Genomic DNA, 17,616 nt, shown 5'->3' with positions numbered 1-17,616 from the left:
CCAGCCTATCTACATACCAATATCCTATCCACCGAGCTGTCCCTCACAGCTACGATGCTTTGTTCATCACAACCTATTAACTCACCCCCACCCCCCCATTCCAGACCATGTGATCTCCAGGGAGAGGCGAAAACCCAGAGTGAAAACCCCAGGGCCAATATGGGGAAAAAAAAATCTGGGAAATTCCTCTCCGACCCCCTGAGGCGATCGAAACGAGTCCAGGAGATCACACTGGCCCTGATCGGAAAATGCTTCCCAACCCTAGTCATTTCCACATCCACGAACACCATATGAATTCCCTGCCCCCGAGACAGGTTCCCAAATATCCGCAGTCTCGCTCTGTACTGGCACCAGCAAGATGATCATAGAATGAAGCCTTGAAACGAGAAACAAGGAACAATTAGCCCGCGCCGCTCCCTGGTCCAAACTAGACCACTCTTTTGTATCCCTCCATTCCCACTCCGTTCATATAGCTGTCTAGATAAGTCTTAAACGTTCCCAGTGTGTCCGCCTCCACCACCTTGCCCGGCAACACATTCCAGGCCCCCACGACCCTCTGTGTAAAATATGTCCTTCTGATATCTGTGTTAAACCTCCCCCCCTTCACCTTGAACCTATGACCCCTCGTGAACGTCACCACCGACCCGGGGAAAAGCTTCCCACCGTTCACCCTATCTATGCCTTTCATAATTTTATACACCTCTATTAAGTCTCCCCTCATCCTCCGTCTTTCCAAGGAGAACAACCCCAGTTTCCCCAATCTCTCCTCATAACCAAGCCCCTCCATACCAGGCAACATCCTGGTAAACCTCCTCTGTACTCTCTCCAAAGCCTCCACGTCCTTCTGGTAGTGTGGCGACCAGAACTGGACGCAGTATTCCAAATGCGGCCGAACCAACGTTCTATACATCTGCAACATCAGACCCCAACTCTTATACTCTATGCCCCGTCCTATAAAGGCAAGCATGCCATATGCCTTCTTCACCACCTTCTCCACCTGTGACGTCACCTTCAAAGATCTGTGGACTTGCACACCCAGGTCCCTCTGCGTCTCTACACCCTTTATGGTTCTTCCATTTATCGTGTAGCTCCTCCCTACATTATTCCCACCAAAATGCATCACTTCGCATTTATCAGGATTGAACTCCATCTGCCATTTCCTTGCCCAAATTTCCAGCCTATCTATATCCTTCTGTAGCCTCTGACAATGTTCCTCACTATCTGCAAGTCCTGCCAGTTTTGTGTCGTCCGCAAACTTACTGATCACCCCAGTTACTCCTTCTTCCAGATCATTTATATAAATCACAAACAGCAGAGGTCCCAATACAGAGCCCTGCGGTACACCACTAGTCACAGGCCTCCAGCCGGAAAAAGACCCTTCCACTACCACCCTCTGTCTTCTATGACCAAGCCAGTTCTCCACCCATCTAGCCACCTCCCCCTTTATCCAATGGGATCCAACCTTTTTCACTAGCCTACCATGAGGGACTTTGTCAAACGCTTTACTAAAGTCCATATAGACAACATCCACGGCCCTTCCTTCGTCAACCATTTTGGTCACTTCTTCAAAAAACACCACCAGGTTAGTGAGGCATGACCTCCCTCTCACAAAACCATGCTGACTATCGTTAATGAGTTTATTCCTTTCTAAATGCGCATACATCCTATCTCTAAGAATCTTCTCCAACAACTTCCCCACCACGGACGTCAAGCTCACCGGCCTATAATTACCCGGGTTATCCTTCCTACCCTTCTTAAATAACGGGACCACATTGGCTATCCTCCAATCCTCTGGGACCTCACCTGTGTCCAGTGACGAGACAAAGATTTGCATCAGAGTTTTAGACTCCCCTACCTTTGGGAAAAGATATTGACTAGCTGATCTATGCCCCTCATTATTTTATAGACCTCTACAAGATCACCCCTCAGCCTTCTACGCTCCAGAGAAAAAAGTTCCAGTCTATCCAGCCTCTCCTTATAACTCAAACCATCAAGTGCCGGTAGCATTCTAGTAAATCTTTTCTGCACTCTTTCTAGTTTAATAACATCCTTTCTATAACAGGGTGACCAGAACTGTACACAGTATTCCAAGTGTGGCCTTACCAATGTCTTGCACAACCTCATCAAGATTACTTGTATTCCATGTTCTGACCAATGAAACCAAGCATGCTGAGTGCCTTCTTCACTACTATGTCCATCTTTGACTCTATTTTCAAGGAGCTATGAACCTGTACCCCTAGATCTTTTTGTTCTATAACTCTCCCCAATGCCCTACCATTAACTGAGTAAGTCCTGCTCTGGTTCGATCGACCAAAACCAAATCACCTCGCATTTATCTAAACTAAATTCCATCTGCCATTCGTCAGCCCATTGGCCCAATTGATCAAGATCCCGTTGCAATCTTGGATAACCTTCTTCACTGTCCACTATACCACCAATCTTGGTGTTAGCTGCAAACTTACTAACCATGCCTCCTAAATTCTCATCCAAATCATTAATATAAATGACAAATAACAGTGGACCCAGCACCGACTCCTGAGGCACACCGCTGGTCACAGGCCTCCAGTTTGAAAAACAACCCTCTACAACCACCCTCTGTCTTCTTTCATCAAGCCAATTTTGTATCCATTTGGCTAACTCACCCTGGATCCCATGAAATTTAACCTTATGCAACAACCTTCCATGCGGTACCTTGTCAAAGGCCTTGCTGAAGTCCATGTAGATAACATCAACTGCACTGCCCTCATCTACATTCTTGGTTACCGCTTCAAAAAGCTCAATCAAATTTGTGAGACATGATTTTCCACTCACAAAGCCATGCTGACAGTCCCTAAACAGTCCTTGCCTCTCTAAATGCCTGCAGATCCTGTCTCTCAAAATACCTTCTAACAACTTACCCACTGCAGATGTGAGGCTCATTGGCCTGCAGTTCCCAAGTTTTTCCCTGCTGCCCTTTTTAAACAAAGGCACAACATTTGCCACCTCCAATCTTCAGGCATATATTGGCATTGAGAATGTCAATGTCAATATAAGCTGACAAATTCATTTGTCTCTTCATTCGGATATGTCAAACACTGCATTGAATAGATTGCAATTCAATAACACACTTAATTGTCAGAAGAAATCAAAATGTGCTATATGTAGCCACCAAATCTGTATCCCTCTTTGAGTCTATAGCAATGGAGTGCAGGTTCAAGCACATATCTGGCAAAAACTGTTGGACCTGTTTTTCCAAGGTATTCTCCCCATGGGGACTGCCATGCGTTCACATGCTGGAGTTGAGGCACTCCTCTCTCGCAACACTGTGTTTAGGGTCTCCGATAGTTCTGGCTAAACCGCCCATGCATCTCTTTGATGCTCCAGCATCTTTTTTAAGGGGCATTTCCAAAGGCTCATCATCTGACTCTGACTTAGCAGTGATCTTTTCTCCAGCAGTCCTCTGAGACACCTTGGCTGCCACTGCCTCTACCTGCTGTTGACACGTGCCTGGGAGGTGACCACCAGAGTGTTACCCTGAGCTGAGACTAGGCATATGACCCAATGAAGTGTATCTCTGGGCTGCTGGAAGATGTAGGTGAATGTTGTGAAGACAATACAGATGTGAAGTCTTCGTCATCATCCTTAATCTATCCTAGGGTCTGGGGTGGAGGCTGGCCTCCCTCTCTTCCTACTGGCACTTAGAATGGAGAAAACAGAGAACGACGACTCCCTAGGCTGGCTTATGCTTAATTTTCAGTAGTTCTCAGAATGATGCATGCTTCTTCACTAGATTCCTCGGAGTGGCCAACTATAACCTTGGCACAGGCATAGTCTCGATCCTCGCCTGCCAGCTCAGCAGCCTGCTGCTTAAATTGAATGAGGGGTCTGACCTCCAGGATCCTACCTCCCGTTTTCTTTCTCTCCCTCCTGTTGTGGGCTGTCCTCTTTTGTATAAAGACATATAGTTGGATAGTGAGCACATCTGATGAATGAGCACATCAATGTTTGCTAATTCTGTTGCTATTAACTGCCCTGACTCCCCAAAGCCAGGCCAATAGTCAGGAGTATGACAAAACACTCCCCACTTGCTTGGATAAATGCAGCTCCATAAAGGTGCAAGAAACTCAATACCATCCAGGACAAAGTTGCCTGCTTGATTGACACCCCATCTACCATCTTCAACATTCACTCGCTCCACCACCAATGGCAGCAGTGTGTACAATCTACAAAGATGCACTGCAGTAAGTCACCAAGGCTCCTTCGACCACACCTTCCAAATCTGGACGTCTACCAGCTGGGATAAGGGCAGCAGAATCATAGGAACAGCACACCTGTAAGTTGCCCTCTACTCCACACTGCATGATGTGCCTTCACTGTGACTAGGTTATAATTGCATAGTTTCCTCCCTAACAGCACTCTACTTGGGCAGCATCAATTCAATAAGATAGCACCAAACCACTTTCTGAAGAGTATTTGTGCATGAGCAATGGAAATAATGGCCTTGCCAGTATGCCCATAAATTGTGACAGAATCACAAGAGCAGTGATGTGAATTTGAAGCAGAGGGTTCGTTTATCCTAGCGGAGTGGATGAAATCACTCATCCATTTCCTGCCCTGCAGGAATGAGAACATTGCTCCCTTCCTCTTTAGCCTGGAAGATTCTCCAGGAGGCACCGCCAAAGCATGTGGCCAGAGCTTGCTGACTTCATAGAATCTCATAGAAACCCTACAGTGCAGAAGGAGGCCATTCGGCCCATCGAGTCTGCACCGACCACAATCCCACCCAAGCCCTACCCCCACATATTTACCCGCTAATCCCTCTAACCTACACATCTCAGGACTCTAAGGGGCAATTTTTAACCTGGCCAATCAACCTAACCCGCACATCTTTGGACTGTGGGAGGAAACCGGAGCACCCGGAGGAAACCCACGCAGACACGAGGAGAATGTGCAAACTCCACACAGACAATGACCCGAGCCGGGAATCGAACCCGGGATCCTGGAGCTGTGAAGCAGCAGTGCTAACCACTGTGCTACCGTGCCGACTTCACATTGACACTGTTGTCTCTGCAAATCCTAGCATGATCAATGAATAGCTATCTGGCTGGCCATATTTAAAAGGCACCCAGACATAATGGTGAACTGCATGACTTCCTGCCTGCCCCACCATGAGACTTGACGTGAATCTCACGGCTGCATAATTAATTAGGAGAACAGCATACAATTCAGCGTGCTCTCCTGCCTCACAAAACCTGAATATTGCTGAAAAAGACGTGCTATCAAAGGTTTTGGTCTTGAACTAATGAGGATAGCTCACAAGAAATTACCAACAGTAACAGGGGAATAACAATTTATAACATATGAGAAGACAGCATTGATTGGTTGGCAAGTAAACTCTTATTGGTGAATGCAGCATGGAACAGTTAACTGTTCAGCTTTTTTCACATTTAAAACATGCAAGTTGACTGTGATTGGTCCAAATCTTCTACTCACTCCAAACTCATATCACTGCTAAAGGCCTTGTCCAGGTATGTAGTCCATACAGCCAAATGGTTGGCGGATTGTATCAAACAGCACGTCCCTTTGGCTGTTTGTAACAAACAAGAAACCAGCTGTATCTTAAATGCCCATGTCTGATAAATTATCTGTAACATGCTTGACTAGTCTGTGGGACAGTTCTCCTATTTTGGCACAAGTCCCCAGACGTAAGTAAGGAGTATTTTGCAGGGTGTGCCATTGTCACTTCTGGTGCCTAAGCTGATGCTGGGTGATCCATTTAGTTTCATTCCTTATTCACTCCTGGACATGGCGTCACTGGCTAAGCCAGCATTTATTGCCCATCCTTAATTGTCCGTTGAACTGAGAGGCTTGCTAGGCCATTTCAGAGGTTAGTTGAGAGTCAACCACATTGCTGTGGCTCTGGAGTCACATATAGGCCAGGCCAGGTAAGAATGGCAGATTTCCTTCCCTAAAGGACATTAGTGAACCAGGTGAGTTTTTCCGACAATCGACAGTGGTTTCATGGTCATCAATAGATTCTTAATTCCAGGTTTTGTTTTTATTGAATTCAAATTCCACCACCTGCTGTGGCAGGATTCGAACCCGGGTCCCCAGAACATTAGCTGAGTTGCCGGATTAATAGTCTCGTGATAATACTACTAGGCAGGTATCATGCCAACAATTCTGAATGAACATGTCAATAAGAACAGCTGGCATGACACCAGCCATCCCAACTTCTCTGCTACCATCACTAAACTACATCCAATGAACTTTCCTTGAGGTTTGATACAACTGAATGGCTTGCTAGGCCATTTCAGATGGCAGTTAAGAGTCAATCACATTGCTATGGCCTGGAGTCACATGTAGGCAAGGCCAGACCAGGTAAGAGTGGCAGATTTCCTTCCCTTAAGGATATTAATGAACCATAATTGACAAGGGTTTCATTAGACTTTGAATTCCAGATTTTTTTTAAATTAAATTCAAATTCCCCCATCAGCCATGATGGGATTCGAATTTATGGCCTCAGAGCATTACCCTGTGTCTCTGGATTACTAATCCAGTGACAGTATGACTTTGCCATCACCTTCCCTTCTTCTGTCACTTTGCTTCTTTGGTCATGAATCCTTACACAGTTGACCCTTTCTCATTCCATCTTCGGAATTTTCATTCAACCTAAATCCCTCCCTCTGGCCTCTTACCCTCTGTTGAACATTTCACTAAGAACAGCTGGCATGACACCAAACATCCCAATTTCCCTGCTACCACCATAAAACTGCATCCAATGAACTTGCAGCACTGAATTCTCTCCGGTGCCTGCTGACAAGGGTGGCACTATTGTTGTTTGGCGAGCTAACCTCTAACTAGCAGAGACTGAGCATCAACTCCCTGACACCTCCTCCTATGTTCCACTGCTCCTTGACCTCACCACCAAACATTGAGCCATGATTTTTGAGACTGTCACTGACTTCCTCTCCTCTGGAGATCTACCCTCGATTCAAACTTGCACAGTGCACTTCTACCTCCTTCCCAAGATTCAAAAACAGAACCACCTCCATTGACCCATTATTCTTGCTCCATAGGACATTTTTCTTCCTATTGCGACTATATTTTTGTCCCCTTGTCCAGTTACTACCCATCTACATCTACAACTCTTTCAACACCTTTCACCTCTTTAACGGTCATCATTTCTTGGCTCTAATTGTCTTCTTTCCACCTGGGCACCAGTTCCCTCAATACTTCCATTCCCCACTAGAACTGTCTGAGGACTCTCTGCACCTTCTTTGAACAGAAGTTCAACCTGTCTCCAATCCAATGTCACCGTCCTCTGCCTGACTGAACTTGATTTCACGATAACAACTCTTTAACTCCATTCATTTCTTCCAAAAAGGTGTTGCCATGGAAATGCATATTGAATGTGGTTAGGCCTATCTTTTAGGGGACATGTGGAACATCCTTTATTCCAGACCTACTTAGGTCCCCACCTCATGTCTTTTTCCACCACTTCAACGAATGTATTGCTGTTGTTTCCCCTTATCGCCTCAAACTGGCAAACTAGATTAACTTTGATTATAATTTCCCTTCCCTTGCCTTCTCGTGGGTTATCATCGACTCTTCCCTTCTCTTCTCTGATTTCACTGGCTTTATCATTTACCAATGTTCAAGATAAGCCCACTGACTCCCACAGCCACCTTGACTACATGCCCCACAACTCACTGCCTGTAAACTCTCTGTTCCATTATTACAGTTTCTCCATCTCTGAGTATTCTGTTTTGATGGTACCACCTTACATACCAACGCTTCAGTTATGAATAATGTAAATTTTAACTTTAATTTGTATACATGTGTTGAGAAAGGCAAAATTGCTTTTAATTTCATTTAAGTTTTATATATGAACCTTCACGTCTGGGTGCCAGGATAGTCTTGTGACTGAAATGCTTCAGGTCTTTTGGATTTGTTTGTGTATACATTTCTAATGAGGCGTTACAACCCCTGAACTGAAAGAGAGGAGTTAAAAGGGGTTGGAAGTTCAGTGGTTCTGGAAACAAAACAAAAAAGTAGAAAAAGTTTTACTGCTGCCTAGTGACAGTGATGATGTGGAGATGCCGGCGTTGGACTGGGGTAAACACAGTAAGAAGTTTAACAACACCAGGTTAAAGTCCAACAGGTTTGGACTTTAACCTGGTGTTGTTAAACTTCTTACTGTAGTGACAGTGATCCAGTGACAAAGACAAAAAAAACAACAGGAGTTAAGAGGGAAGAGTTCAGTATGTATGTCAGCAAGAGAAGACAGGGTTTCAGTTATCTGAGATATAAAACTACAGGGCTATTGGGACAATGGTTAACTGAATAATCAATTATTAGACTCAGTAAAATAATCAGTTTAGCGAGATCTACCCTTGGAAGACTGAGCTGAGGGAACTAATTTGTTTCCTCTGCAGTTCGGAAACAGTGATTTTACAGTGTGGATTTTGGGTGTCTCGGGTAGAGATACAAGTTGGATGAGCAGCATTAATTGAATGCTCAAGAATTCACCAGAAGAAAACTGTTCACTGTGCCAGTCCCAAACGAGAAACATTTATGAAACGCTTGTGGTACCACTTCACTGGTTTATGTGTCTGCAAAGATTTTGCAGGGATAAGGGAATAGTGGGCATTTAAATTATCTTCTTGTGTTTGTATTGAGGGTGACACGGTGGCAGAGTGGTTAGTGCTGCTGCCTCACAGTTCCAAAGACCTGGTTCGATTCCAGTCTTAGGTGTCTTTTTGTGTGGAGTTTGCATGTTCTCCCCAAATCTGTGTGGGTTTTCGCCAGGTGTTCTGGTTTCCTCCTACAATCCAAAGACGTGCAGGTTAGGTGGATTAGCGACTGTAAACAGTGCGTGCTTGTGTCAAGTGATGGACTGGCATCCTATCCTGGTTGTATTCTGCCTAGTACTCAGTATCTGTCGAGATAGGCTCTGACTCCCCGCAACCTTGAATTGGAGTATGTGGTTAAGTAAAAGTGAAGTTTGAAGTTTATTTATTAGTGTCACAAGTAGACTTACATTACACTGCAATGAAGTTACTGTGAAAATCCCCTAGTCGCCACACTCCAGCGCCTTTTCGGGTACACTGAGGGAGAATTTAGCATGGCCAATGCACCTAACCAGCACGTCTTTCGGACTGTGGGAGGAAACCGGAGCACCCAGTGGAGGGTTTGTATTGAGATCTTTCCAACCTTTTTGACTATTACAATATCGTTCACTTTTTTTGTTTTAATAAATATTTTATTAGTTGTATTAAACATTCATCAGCAGACTCCTGTGAAATTGTTCAGTAATGTTCTCCCATGACTTGAAAAAAAAGTTAAAATCTGTCAAGCCAGTTTTCAATCTGGGATCTGACTTGTTCAGTATTAACAACAGCTGGGATTGTAATTCTTCAAATATGTCTTCCTTTTTCCAGAACCAAAGATTCCCCTCCACTGTGGCTGACCAGGTCCATGACAATGCCCGTTTCGTTTTGCACACTTTTGCTCTCACCAATTCTCCTTCCCACAACCAAAATAGGGTTCCCATTGTCCTGAACTTCTATTTTATTAGTCTCCACATTCAACAGATCATCTTCTGCCATTTCTGACAATTCCAGCATGAAGCCACCACTAAACAATCTTCCCCTGCCCTTTCAACATTCTGAAAGGACCATTCTCTCTGCGAGACCCTAGTTCATTCCTTAATCAACCACAGCATCCCATCCCTTTCCGAAGGCATTTTACGATACAAATTGCAACACCTGCCCTTTTACTTCCGCCCCTTACCATTCAAGGCCCCAAACACTCCTTGCAGATGAAACATCTATTGACTTATATAATAAAAGCAAAATACTGCAGATGCTGGAAATCTGAAATAAAACAGAAAGTGCTGGAAAATTTCAGCAAGTCTGGCAGTATCTAGTTTCAGTGACAGAAACTGTTCAGAAACAGTATTAACATTTCAAATCAAATATGAATAAAGTGCATATTCTTCCAAAAATCAACTCCAACTCTGACTTCTGTCCTCAATCTCCTACGCTACGAACATAAGAAATGTTAAATTAGGAACAAAAGTATGCCATTCAGCCCTTTGCACCTCCTCTGCCATTCAATAAGATCACGACTGAGCTTACACTGTAACTCAACCTCGCTGGCACCATCCTCATATCCTTCACTTCCCTTAGTGCCAATGTTCTATCAATCTCTGTCTTGAATATACGCAATGACTGAGTTTCCATAGCTCTTTGGGGTAGGTAATTCCAAAGATTCACAAACTTCTGAATGAAGAAATTTCTTCTCATCTCAGTCCTAAATAGCTGTTCCTTATTCCAAGATTGTGACACCTGACTTCTCTAATGAAGCTTCATGTAAGCTGAAGGAACAGCACCTAATTTTTCATTCAGCAATTTACAGCTTTTCAGACTAGACACGGAATTCAATACTTTCTCTAATCCCCCTCACCCTCCTCTCTCCCTCAACACATTTTCTTCAGATGGTAGCCATTGGTGATAATTTTGATATTTCCATTTACAAATCCTCCACCTTTTGTTTCATTACTTGTTCCATTACCATCTGCTTTTGCTGCACATGATCATCCCTTTTGTTACTGATACTGGGTCGAAATCCTGGAACTCCATCTCGAAAAACACCACATGGACTGCAATTTTGGGCTACAAATGTTAGCATTGCCAGAGACATTCATATCCTATGAATAAAGAAAACATTGGTCAATATCTTTAGTTCTGGAGTATAAGGTAGATGGTGGAGCGGAAATGAGAGATTTTCGCTTGGGGGGGAGAGTTGGCTGACCAAGCGCAATCTCACACAGTATAGCTAATTACATATCCATGTGTGAGGAGCATGGCAAATCTTGCAGCAGGGCAAGCAGGCAGTCACCGTCCCTGTCTATATCTCATGGGGCTATAAGTCCTGGTGCTAGACAGTCACTCACTCACCGCAAGTAGAAGCATCAATCTAACTCTCGTTCCAGAGGGTGGGACTTACTGTAGATAACAAAATGTTGCAGAGCAGACATGTGGCTCCACAGTTCAAATCCTCCCTATAGATTTTCTTTCAGCTCATCCAGGAAAGGCAGAAGGTGCTGTTTCCCGGGGATGGCAGCAAAAGGCCCTCCTGTCTGACCATAGTGGCCGAGATGAAGGCCACTGTGATGTTAGCGTCTGAGGGACTCGCAAGAGAACGGCTCAGCAGTGTCAAAAAAGGATGAATGATGTGCTGCCCTCCACCAGAGTAAGTGGCATCGTCATTGCCATCAAGTCAGAAGATCAAAACAATGGCAAAGTGTCATCCAGATTTGAAAGTTAGCTCTGTTTTCTCTCCACAGATGCTATCAGACCTGCTGAGATTTTCCAGCATTTTCTGTTTTGTTGTTGAAACTAGAGGATCAACCCTGGTTCAATGAAGAGTGCAGGAGGACATCTCAAGAGCAGCACCATAAAGATGAGATGTCAACCTGGTGAAGCTACAACACAGGACTACTTGCGTGCCAAACAGCATAAGCAGCAAGTAATAGACAAAGCTAAACAATTCCACAACCAACGGATCAGATCTAAGCTCTGCAGTCCTGCCACATCCAGTCATGAATGGTGGTGGACAATTAAACAACTCAGTGGGAGAGCAGGCTCCATAAATATCCGCATCCTCAATGATGGAGAGCCCAGCACATCTGTGAAAAAGGTAAGGCTTAAGCATTTGCAATACTCTTCAACAGAAGTGCTGAGTGGATGATCCATTTCAGCCCCCACTGGATGACCCTAGCATCACAGATGCCAGTCTTCAGCCCATTCAATTCACTCCACATGATATGAAGAAACGGCTGAAGGCACTGGATACTGCAAAGGCTATGGGACCTGACAATAATCTGGCTATAGTACTGAAGCTCCAGGACTTGCCCAGCTCAGAGCCAAGCTGTTCTAGTACAGCTACAACACTGGCATCTACCTGGCAATGTGTAAAATTGCCCAGGTATGTTCTCTACACAGAAAGCAGGACAAATGCAACCTGGTCAATTACCACCCCTCCCATCAGTCTACTCTCGATCATCAGTAAAGTGATGGAAGGGGTCATCAACAGTGCTAAGAAGCAGCACCTGTTTAGCAATAACCTGCTCACTGATGCTCAGTTTTGGTTTCATCAGGGCCACTCAGCTACGGGCTTCATTACAGCCTTGGTTCAAACATGGACAAAAGAGTTGAACTCTAGAGATGAGATGAGAGTGACTAGCCTTGACATTAAAGCAGCATCTGACTGAGTGTGGCATCAAGGAGTCCTAGCAAAACTGGAGTCAATGAACAGCAGGGGGAAAACTCTCCACTGGTTAGGATCATACTTAGCACAAAGGAAGATGCTTGTGGTTATTGGAGATCAGTCATTTCAGTTCCAGGACATCAGTACAGGAATTCCTCAGGGTAGTTTCCTGGGCCCAACCATCTTCAGCTGCTTCATCAGTGACCTTTCTTCCATCATAAGGTCAGAAGTGGGTATGTTCACTGACGATTGTGCAGTGTTCAGCACTATTCTTGACTCGACTGTCCATGTCCAAATTCAACAAGAACCAGGCAACATTCAGGCTTGAGCTGACAAATGACAAGTAACCTTCACTCTGCACAAGTGCCAGGCAATGACCATCTCTAACAAGAATCTAACCATCGCCCCTTGAAATTTAATGGCATTACTATCGTTGAATCCCTCACTATCAACACCCTGGGAGTTACCATTGACCAAAAACTGAACTGAACTAGACATATAAATACTGGGGTTGATGATTGCATGATGTTCAGCACCTTTTGCGACTCCCCAGATACTGTAGCTGTCCATGTTCAAATGCAGCAATAACTGAACAATATCCAGGCTTGGGCTGAAAAGTGACAAGTAACATTTGGGCCACACAACTGCCAGGCAATGATCATCTCCAACAAAAGAGAATCTAACCATTGCCCCATCAGTGATATTACCATCACTGATACCCCCACTATCAACATCCTGAGTTTTACCTTTGACCAGAAACTGAACTGAACTAACCATATAAATACTGAGGCTACCAGAGCAGGTCAGATTCTAGGAATCCTGTGTGAGTAATTCACCTTGTGACCCGCCAAAGCCTGTCCACCATCTACAAAGCACAAGCAACTTGCCTGGATAAATGAATCTGCAACAATACTCACAAAGCTTGACATTATCTAGGACAATCAGACCACTTGATTGACACCCCATTCACAAACATTCACTCCACTATTGATGCACAGTAGCAACAGTGTATACCATCCACAAGATGCACTACAGGAGTTCACCAAGGCTTCTTAGACAGCACCTTACCTCAGGTACCATATGAGCGATTATGGCAGCTAACTTTACCTTACCATCACCTCCCCTGGGGTGTCACTGTCTCTGATTTGTTACACCGTTTGTCCAACTTCCAGTACTAGATGAACACACATTTTCTCCAAATAAATATTGGGAAGATCAAAGCCACTGGTTTTAATTTTCCATTGCAGCAAAACCTGGACAATATTTAGGCTTGGACCAATAAGTGGCAAGGAACATTTGAGCCACACATGCGCCAGGCAATGAACATCTCCAAGGGAGAATCTAACTATCTCCTTTCAATGGCATTACCATCTTTTGAATTCTCCACTATAAACATCCTGGGGATTATATATGGGGAGTTGATGGCTTAGTGGCATTATCGCCAGACTATTGATCCAGAAATTCAACTAATGTTCTGGGGAGCCGGGTTTGAATCCCGCCATGGCAGATGGTAGAATTTGAATTTAATAAAAAAAATCTGGAATTAAGAATCTACTGATGACCATGAAACCATTGTCGATTGTCGGAAAAATCCATCTGGTTCACTAATATCCTTTAGGGAAGGAAATCTGCCATCCTTACCTGGTCTGGCCTATATGTGACTCCAGAGTAATATAATTGACTCTCCACAGCAATGCAGTTGACTCTCAACTGCCCTCGGGCAACTAGGGATTGGCAATAAATGCTGGTTAGCCAGTGACGCCCATGTCCCACAAATGAATTTAAAAAAAATCATTGACTAGAAACTGAACCGGGACCAGCCATACAAATACTGTGGCTACATGAGCAGCTCAGAGGGTGGGAAATCAGCAGAAAGTAACTCATCAACTGACTCCCCAAAGCCTGTCCACCATATACAAGGCACAGGTCAGAAGCGTGATCAAACACGCTTCATTTGCCTGGATGAGTACAGCTTCAACAACACTCAAGAAGCTCTACACCAACCAAATCAAAGCAGCCCACTTCACTGACACACCATCTACCAACTTCAACATTCGCCCCCTCCACCACCGACAGTGTGTACAATCTGCAAGATGCACTGTAGCAATTCACTTCGGCTCCTTTGATAGCACCTTTAAAGCCCATGACCTCTACCAGCTCGAAGGACAAGGGCAGAAGATGCATGGCAACACAACAACCTGTAAGCTCCCCTTCAGGTCACACACCATCTTGACTTGGAACTATATCACCGTTCCTTCACTGTCCGGGAACTCCCTTCCTAACAGCACTTTGGATGTTCCTGTAATACATAGACTGCAGCGGCTCAAGAAGATAGCACACCACCACTTTCTCAAGGACAATTAGGTATGGGCAATAAATGCTCGCATAGCTTGTGACACTAACACTCCATGAACAAAAGACAAATCCTCATCGCAAACTAGCTACCAATTCCATCCCTCTCCTTGGCAACTGACAGAGGCTGAACCAGATCTTTCACAAGCTTGGCATCTTATTGACCCTGAGGTGATATTTCATCTTAGTATCTATTCCATCACTAAACTTGCCTACTTTAACATTCACAATATCAGTTTATCTCCTATTGAAACCTTCATCCATGCCTTTGTTACCTTTAGACTTCAGCATTCCAATGTTCTCCCTGGTCTCCCATTTCCATTCTGCATAAACTTGAGCTCATTCAAAACTCTCCTGCTGATATCCTAACTCGCATTAAGTCCCATTCATTCATCACTCCTGTTCTCACTGATATGGCTGATAATCCAACAACACCACAATTTGAAAAATCTCATTGTTGTTTTCAAAGGCCTCATGGCCTCAACCTATGTTTAGATGCATTTGTTCAACCATTATAAACTTAATAACAATAGAAATAATAGTAGCATACACTTATTCAGAATGTAAACGAACACAAACAAAGCCCAAATAACTTTTTTTTAAAAATTAAGCTGCCTCATATAACAATCGCTTAATTTGAATTTGATTAAATTGTATTGTCATTTTTACACATAGGGAAGGCACTGTGTATTCATATTTAGCACCAAAGTAATCCAGTGTAAAGAGAATAAACAGACTAATATACCCACTTGTCTGTTGAAATACAGAAAATGATAGCGGAATCTGCTAACATCCTTTTCAGCTTGAAAGGATGGTCTTTCAAGGTGAATGATGACAAAATAAGGGATAAACAAAACAGAGTAATAAAAAGGAATAATCTAAAGTGTATTTAAGTATATGCTGATGGAAATTTTGTAAGTATAATACAAATAAGAAAAAAGTTATGTCAAAGCAGAATTTTAAATATTCAAATTTCTCTTTGTTAAATACTGGCTCAATAATTCTGAAAGGACACCATGTCTTGTTTTCAGAACAGAAGGGTAGAACAAACTATGTCATTTATCAGGAATCTTGCAGACTGACATTGAAAAAGTTGAGGCCTCTGACCAATCAGTACATCATGTCAGCACCTGAATTGTATCCTTTTCTGTCTATCACTTTGCAGGTGAAGCAAATGATTGTATTCAGTCACACCAATGATTAATGAGTTCCTCTGTAGATTTGGGACAGCCTATCAATCATGTCATTAGAGAGAATGTGGCCTGAAAGAGGCAGTCCTCAGCCAAGGAATAACTGCATTCATCTTAATCTATGTATGCACCCAGCCAGCCAAGTCAGGGTCACTATGATGGAAAACAATAATCTTTTCTTGGATAAATTACTTTGCAAAGTCAGGCATTTCTTCAGATTCTGAACTGCATATTTATTTTAGGATACTGACTGATGGGTTTACCACTGAGACGGTACTTCAGACTGAAAGTTATTTTAATGAACAATAATGTTACTACAAAGTATACAGAGGCAGGTGATGCATCCTGCTGCCATTTTCTCCAATGTTTAACATACTGCATTTTTGAATATAGAAGCGAACCAACCCATGTTATAAAACACCCACACTACCCTATTTCACAAAATTGTACAAGGAAGATTGGCTAGACTGGTAATGACTCATCCAGTACATAATCAAAAAAATAAACATATTTAAGCAATCTATGTATGATGCAATTTGTTGAATAATACGATTCTTCTATGTGATTCTAACATGTGTTTTTTTCTCCACATGACCCTTCAAGTAACATACCAAAATTACAACTGAACAATTAAAAAAAGTGTTGTAGTTGGTTGGATCAACCTTTGTAATCATAAAGTAGCAATGTTCCTATATTACAACAGTGACTATTTATCATTGAATGTGAAGCATTTTTAGACATCCTGTGGTCATGAAAGGTGCTATACAAATACAAGTGCCTTTTTTGTAATTGTTCAGGATTAAACAGCTATGGAACATAATACCTGAATCACAAAAATTAGTATGCAGGTATAGCAAGTGATTAGAAAGTCACATGGATGTTGCCATTTATTGCAAGAAGAATGAAATAAAAAAGTAGGGAAGTTTTACTGCAGCTATACAAGGCCGTAGTGAGACCACATCTGGAATACTGTGTACAGTACTGATCTTCATATTTGAAAAAGGATATAATTGGTTTGAAGCAGGTCAGAAAAGGTTCACTCGACTATTTTCTTGGGATGAAGTGCTTATCTTATGAAGAAAGGTTGAACAATTTGGGCCTAAACCCACTGGAGTTTAGAAGAATGAAAGGTGATTTTATTGAAGCATACAAAATCCTGAGGGGACTTGATGAGTGTTTCCTTTTGTGGGAGAAAAAGAAACCAAGGGACACAGTTTACAGATAAAAGGTTTACCTTTTAATACAGAGATGAAGGTCTTTGGAATTCTCTTCCCCAAATGTAGTGGAGGCTGGGCCACTGAGACAAAGGTTATGGGAGGGGCAAACAGGAAAGTGGAGTTGAGATCACAACCAGATCAGTCATGATGTTGTTGAATGACAGTGTAGGTTTGAAGGGCCAAATGGCCTACTCCTGCTCCTTAGTCCAATGCTGCTATGAAAAGAGAGACATTTTGCCTCAGCTTTTTAGCTTGCACACATTAGAAAAATGCCAGATTTCAAATGATCACAACAATTTATACTATGCTGACTGGCAAATCAACTCTGATTGGCTGAGGTGTTGGCATGGAGAAAGCAATAAGAATTATAGGTCCCCAAACTTCTGGATAATTCATAAAATGCACATGACTTGAACATGCTTTTGTTTGCAGAGAACAAGTCCATGTATATGAATGTATGTCACTTGTAGCAAGCATAAATGATGCACATTATGAGCTTCATTAACTATCTTAAACTATTTGTTATATAGCTATCAGCACACTCAGAGTGTTCAGCAAGTGCTGCTGAATTGCCAAATCACATCTAATAGTTTTGTTTTCAG

The 17,616-nt window shown here is 43.1% G+C and overlaps 1 protein-coding gene across 1 annotated transcript in view; it reads right to left on the bottom strand.

Annotated features, from left to right (window-relative positions):
• kiaa0825 (KIAA0825 ortholog) overlaps positions 1 to 17,616 on the bottom strand; it is a 406,047-nt gene that overhangs the window by 205,010 nt on the left and 183,421 nt on the right. The gene's annotated exons all lie outside the window — the stretch shown is intronic.

Source organism: Mustelus asterias, chromosome 6, assembly GCF_964213995.1.
Source record: "Mustelus asterias chromosome 6, sMusAst1.hap1.1, whole genome shotgun sequence".
In the NCBI taxonomy this organism is placed as follows: domain Eukaryota; kingdom Metazoa; phylum Chordata; class Chondrichthyes; order Carcharhiniformes; family Triakidae; genus Mustelus; species Mustelus asterias.
The sequence above is the reverse complement of the archived record's forward strand: the minus strand, read 5'-3'. Positions and strand labels throughout refer to the sequence as shown.